The 7,171-nt window shown below is 39.3% G+C and overlaps 1 protein-coding gene across 2 annotated transcripts in view; it reads right to left on the reverse strand.

Moving 5' to 3' along the window:
* Positions 1–5,689, reverse strand: part of rere.S (arginine-glutamic acid dipeptide repeats S homeolog) — a 234,731-nt gene extending 229,042 nt beyond the window's left edge. Inside the window, exon 1 of one of the 2 annotated variants that reach the window (XM_018226743.2) lies at positions 5,261–5,689. The gene's annotated coding sequence lies outside the window, so the exon portion shown is untranslated. 2 annotated transcript variants of the gene reach the window in all.
* Between the last annotated feature and the right edge of the window lie 1,482 nt (positions 5,690–7,171).

A 7,171-nucleotide genomic window follows, 5' to 3' on the forward strand; every position in this document is an offset into this window, starting at 1 on the left:
ATGCATAATGTCTATTTCTAAATAGCTCAAGTAACTGATGCATACCCCTGAATGACATTGGTCACAGAATGATGGAATTACTATAGAAATTTAAAGATAATCACAATTAGACAAAATAACATTATGGCTGGTGGCACACCGTACAATTCGGGGGGAGATTAGTCGCCCAGCGACAAATTTCCCCTTCTTCGGGCAACTAATTTGCCTGCAATGCCTTCCCGCCACCAAGAATGTGAATCACTGGTGGTAGGGCATACGTAGTACTTTGGTTTTCCGAAGTCGCCTGAAGTTTCCTCGTAACTTCGGAAAATGAAGCACTACGTATGCCATCCCTCCGTCAATTCACATTCTTGCCAGCTGGAAGGCATTGCGGGGAGATTAGTTGCCCGAAAAAGAGGAGATCTGTCACTGGTCGACTAATCTCCCCCAAATCTTACTGTGTGCCACCAGCCTATACAGAAAATAGCAATTACAGACCCCTGTTGTTATGTACTTACAGGTCACACACAAACACCACCCTAGACAAACACGGAACAATATATATATATAAGAATATATGTAAATTGGATCTAATTTGTTTGATATAGAGAAACTTTAAAACTATAAACTTGTTACTGTCCCTACTTAAATTGGCAAATGATATTCCAATTATGGAAATTCTGATTCTCTGGTTACAGATTAGTTTTAGTCCCGTTCACTTTAAAAATTTGAATACAGGAGAATGCTTGCGACCTGGGTTTTCCTGGATTGTCATACTGTAAATCTACTAGAAAATCATATAAACATTAAATAAACCCAATTGGCTGTTTTTCTTGAAAAAAGGATTAATTGTTTCTTAGTTTGGATCAATTACAAAGTACTGTTTTATTATTACAGAGTAAAATTTTGTATTGTTTGGATAAAATGGAGTCTATCAGAGGCAATCTTTCTGTAATTCTGAGCTTTTTGGATAACAGGTTTCCGGATAACAGATGCCATAGCTGTATACTAAATAAAAATCAAATACAATAGGCTCTATCACCCCAGTAAGTCCCATAAAATAGTGGAAATAAAAAATAATTGTGCAGTTTAAAAAATTTTATTAACACGGAGTTAAATTCACCCAGTTTATGGAAATTGATGTCGTCAGAACAAAATGGTGAGTTATTAAAAAGAAAGCTAAATATCATCTTTCCCCTTAAAACTTTATCTGTCTGGTCACAAGAATGATCTCAAGTTAAACTGAAACGCTTGCAATGCAGTCAAACCCAACAATCTGTGATGTATTATTTACACAGATTAAAAGTTCAGATCTAGGTTACATTCATCCTCCCTGTGAAAAGATTGCAGCCTTCACACTTCTTGCCTTATGTGCAGAACAAGGTCAAGTTACATAGGAAAGAGCAATAAAGCCAAAAAGAAAAACAAGTCTGTGCCTGAATGATTTATACAACTTTTAAGAGCAGCTAAAGAAATTTCCTGATGGATAATTAAGCTGTATCGAAATACACGACCAGAAAATGAAAGTTTTAAAAAGTACATAGTCTAGATGAGCATAAAGCAGCACAATTAATGCGCCGAGTGGCAGAGGGTCATGTAAAGCACATGAAGAATACATTTTCATGATGCTAATTATCAATATAAATGGAGCTTAATAAAGATAAAGCGGCACCCATGAAGCCTCTCACAAGCATTTAACAGGATATATGCAATAGCTTTCCAAGTCTGACTTGAAGGTCAGTCAGTGCACAAACATTTCTAAGCATATAGAGAATATAGCAATAGACCAGGCAGCCAGCAATTTAACATAACTGAGAAACCTGTAACCCTGGATTTACTTCAACGCAAATGAAATTTGTTGTGTTGGAATCTATTCTCAGGCAGGTTATCCTTTGAACACAGTAATAAATGAACTTTCCAGTCTGATCATTCCAATCGCTCAAGTCAGAGTGAGATAGGGAGTGCATAGCCTGGCCTTGATAGCAGAGATGTATTTATGTCACAGCATATAGGAAGGTTAAAGGTTTATAATCATAATTTATAGTTGGACTAATCTGTATTCTAATCCGAGTAAACTAACTAATTCAAATCAACACATAGGAGCTTTATGTAAGTTAGCCATAGATGCGAAAATAAAGTCGTACGAATCGAAGTTAAAAACTGCACGTCTATGGCCAGCTTTACAAAGCCGTTTTATAAAGGTTATCTCCAAACAAGTAAACCATAGGTGCATGTGTCCAGAGCAGGAATTTTATCACTACTTTTTACCCATATTTGCTTATTTATCTATTATTACATTTGCCATGATTAATCCTCGTATGACTTTATGGAGACAAAGGATAGCGATTACATTTGTAAGTGTTTTGTCTTTTGTTTTTTAAGGCTGGTGGCACACGGGAAGATTAGTCACCAATTGATAAATCTTCGCTACTGCGGGAAACTAATCTCCCCGAAATGTCTTCCCACCGGCAATAATGTGAAACGTAGGTGGGAAGGCATTTGCGGCTATACAGTTTTCCAAAGTCGCCTCACTAGCCTAAAGAGTATCTGCCCAGCTACCGAGTATAACAGCACAAAATCAGTCTCTTATGTGATTTTTGTAATTTTATCCTTGTAAAAAAAAAATGTTTTACAATGCCCGAAATAACCATCCATTGATGCCCATGGGAATCACAACCAGTCCAGGATATGGGCAAGAAGTTTGTGCTAATGCCAAAAACACACAACTGGCCAACATTCTGAGGCCAAGAATGATTCCTTTCAATTTCACCTGTCCCGGTAATTGGCCAAGCAGATCATTATGATCTGGCCATCCATGTCAATGCCACCATTCAGCACCTGAGCCCATCAAAAACATCCAAGTTGGCTCACAACAATGATTTTACATATTTGCAACCTTATTTACGAGAGACCTGATCAAATGCTGGACCCAAAGCTTGAAACCAATATGTAAACTTTTTCTGCAAAATCCTGTATAATTCAACTGTGTTTTATTTTGAACTATAAGCTTACTTCATGTTAAATAAGGAAACTCCTGTATAGGTGTCCAGTTTTCCGGGTTTGTAAGATTGCAAAGCAATGGACTGCAGGGCCAACAGAAACAAACTGTGAGCACAAAGCACTAGAAGGAAGTCCCTGCCCTGCTCACGACCCCTTACCCCCAACCTATTCATAACACAGGATACAATGTATATATTCGCTTAGAGCTATTAATGGAAACCTCACAAAAAGTACACTGGATCTGTCAGTGGTCCTTCACATAAACAAAGAAAGTTTGGAACTGCGATCATTTACAGTCAGCGATATGTGCTTTAAGAAACTCTATGCAAAAAAAAAGCTGAACAGAGAAGTAATTTGTAAGTTACTTTTGGGTTAAACTTTACTTTAGACTTTGTATAGATTGTAAGTTACTTTTGTAACAAAACTGTATACACAGAGGGGAGCTAAACTACCAATAGACTACAATATCGAATCTACACAGAGCTACATCACAATGCAAACAGGAAAGTTGCACTGAGACAAAAATAATTGTCTGCTTAAAGCAGCCTACAATCTAATTGAAATGATCTGGGAAATAAAACTGGGAAAAAAAGAAACACAAAGCCTGTAGTATGAAACATCAAACAGTGTTCATCAAGTGAAGATTTTTTATTGTGATGGCAACAGCTGCAAATAAACACTCAATAAAATGCAATTGAAAACAGAGAGAATCTGCAGAGCAATAAATCCACCATACATATCAAAGAAATCAGATCAAGAACAAGACGATTTAATCAGTCGGCACAAGGTTTATTAAACTTTTGCTTTCAAACATTCTCTTCTTATCAAAAGTCTTCCAAAGCCATACTATACCATCAGCTAACAAAGGGCCAGCAAGCCAAAGTCTTCTGGATTTCAGTGATGGACCTTTCCCTGCTCTGCCACTGAATTTATATATTTATTTATTTTGTTTAGATATTGTGTGACTGTATTGGGATTTAGACACTTTTTAAAAATGGCATAAATATAAGTTAACATTTACTAGAGGAAGTATACATGGTGTAGCGTACTTTGCAGTTGTTTAGAATCACAGTGCCAGACAATATGGATTCCTAAAACATAACTATTACTTTCTAACAAAGCATATTGTTTCCACATCCTCAGCACATGAACAAACTTTGAAATCACTTTCAGTTACATTCAGGCAGTACATGACTACAGCTCAGTTGAGATTTTTTTTTGCCAGGGTACAATATAAACAGCAATAAATCAAATCAATTCAAGTCATAGCATCTGAGGGTTGATAAGCTTTGCTTTGATTTGCTGGTGATCAAGAAAGGGCACATGGATTTCCCCAAGTTACCAAAGAGGCGCAACTCTTTGATAACAGAGAGAAGGAATGAAGACGGGGTAATAGATAGAAGCTCTGAAGATACCATAGGCCACATTATGTGTTGATTTTCCTACTCCAAAGAGATAATTACTTTTTAGGATATGGGGGCGGTTCTTCAGACACAAGACTAAAGAAACAATGAGGGAGGCTCTGCCTGAGCACTGTACGTCAGCTTCCTGTCTCTGCCTTTTATGCTCCAGGCCCATTCATCAGCAGTTAAAACCAATCACTCCAAAAAATATAACCTCTAGTTTGCCTTAAAAATGTCTTTTTCGGGCCTACATCACGAATGGAAAGCCTGTGTGCCTTCCACTGTTGCTGGACAACAACAGTTAGCTACAATCGGACAATCTAAAGCTATGAGCAAGGTTGCAGTTCAGCAAGAGTGCAAGCTGATCATCCACTGTATTCAGACAGAGCAAAGGATCTGAAAGAAAGCAATGTACAAGAGCATCATGTGAGGTCGCTGAACACATGGGCAGAGAAAAAAGGTCACTAATTTGCCTAAACTCACCCTGAGCTCAGGGTGATCTGATGTTTGAAACTACAGCATAAAGGGAGAACATGTCTGGGATTTCCAACCTGCAGCCGCTGTTTAGTGGTGATGAGCCCATCCTGGCTACTGGGGCAATGCTGGAAATGATAAGTGTAAGTGCTGTAAAGAGGCAGGTCACCAGTTAACTAGAAAACCCCACAAGCAAAGGACAGAAGTGTGAATCAAACTCAAGGCAGTTCCATGGCAATCAATGTGAAATCACAGCATTTATTATGTGTCCTGCAGTCACTGTGGGATGTAGCAAGCTGAAGTTGGATACAATAGTAAAGAGCCATCACACACACACAAACACACACAATGTCTATCCTTCTACAGGTACCTCTGACTGTCAGCGACCAGCCCAAGGTACTTACCTTCCCCGATGATCTACACCATCAATATCTATTTGCAAGAGCCCAACATTGAAGAAAAATAGGGAAGGGACAATGGGAGGCTGTTCGTTCAGGTTGCTGGATGGGGGACGTGCCCCTTAGGCTTTATATCCGGAGGCCCAGCAATTGATTACAGGAGACCAGGGAACAACATAGTCCAGGATGGCGCTGTGATGGAGCAGGGGGGAAGGGAGGGCCGGCTTCTCCCGGTGCTTTAGCACTAGCTCAATATGTGTGTGTGAATCACAACCAAACGACTCCTCCTCTCCTTCCCAACCGCCTATAACCACGCCCTTCCCTCAGCAAAGATGTTGTCTATTGGTCAACGTTAGGTATCCTTCCCACCCACTACAAGCCTAGGGGTAGAAGCTAGCCAATCACAGCGGCCGACAAAGTGATTTTTAAAAAATGGAGAACAGAGGGTAGCAAGGGCGAGAGACCGGAGAGGATGAGAGAGAGCAGCGTCTGGATCCTATCCCTGGAAAGCGCTTATTGCTGTCTACTATGACATCACTGCACCCACGTGATTATTCAGCCTGGTGAAAGGAAGTGCAAGCCGGGGATGCAGGAAGTGAGGGAATGTGTAAGGTGGAGTTACCTCCATCGGTGTTTAGTACTGTAACTGCGCCGGGAACAGGTTGCTTTGTCCACCAATAAGGGAGGGGGTCAGAGCAACGCAACAATGGAGATGTGACCTGTGTAATCTAATAAATGACGGAGTTGTGATGATGTAGAGGGGGGGAAGTTCTGCTCACATGCATGAGACGAGGCGGGGAACAAATAGTATAGACTTTATAGACTGGAATAGTCTTTATTCTGAAGGAACAGTCACATAAAAGGGCAGGGTGGGTGATTAAACGGGTGGTTCACCTTTAAGGTAACTTTTATTATGTTATAGAACGGCCAATTCTAAGCAACTTTTCTATTGGCCTCCATTATTTATTTTTTTATAGTTATTTGCCTTTTTCTTCTGACTCTTTGCAGCTTTCAAATGGGCATCGCTGACTCCCTTCTAAAAACAAAAAAAACAAATGCTCTGTAAGGCTACACATTTATTGTTATTGCTACTTTTTATTACTGATTCAGCCCCTCTCCTATTCATATTCCAATCAGTGCATGGTTGCTAGGGGAATTTGGACCCTAGTTACCAGATTGGTTATGAAGCTCTGCTGAATAGAAAGCAAAATAACTCAAAAACCACAAATAATAAAACATGAAAATAAATTGCAAATTGTCTCAGAATATCCCTCTCTACATCCGTGATCCCCAACCAGTGGCTTGTGAGTAACATGTGGCTCTCCAACCCCTTGGATGTTGCTCTCAGTGTCCTCCAAAGCAGGTGTTTATTTTTGAATTCCAGGCTTGGAGACAAGTTTTAGTTGTATAAAAACAGATGTACTGCCAAACAGAGTCTCAATGAAGATTGACAATCCACATAGGGGCTGCAAAATGGCCAATCACAGCACTTATTTGGCACCCCAAGAACATTTTTCATGTTAGTGTTGCTCCCCAACTCCTTTTACTTCTGAATGTTGCTCACAGGTTCTAAAGGTTGGGAATCCCTGCTCTACATCATACTAAAAGTTATCTCAAAGTTGAACAACCCCTTTAATATTACTGAAAATGAACAGCACAGAAACATTTCTAAATTGGAAAATTATATTACTGAAAAGCTAAAAATCCTTGGAAATTATATTACTGAAAAAAAAAAAAATATTTATAGACAAAACAAGCCCTCTTGTTCTTTATCTCCAGGCAAGTATTTTCTTTTTTATGCAAGCATACATTCAATGCATTTGTGGTAAGGTATTTCTATTTCCTGACTTTCCAAACAGTGAACCTCTCTGGCTGATAATGAAACTAGGACCTCTTGGAACATACACACCTATGGAA

This window comes from Xenopus laevis, chromosome 7S (assembly GCF_017654675.1).
Source record: "Xenopus laevis strain J_2021 chromosome 7S, Xenopus_laevis_v10.1, whole genome shotgun sequence".
NCBI classification, from domain to species: Eukaryota; Metazoa; Chordata; class Amphibia; order Anura; family Pipidae; genus Xenopus; species Xenopus laevis.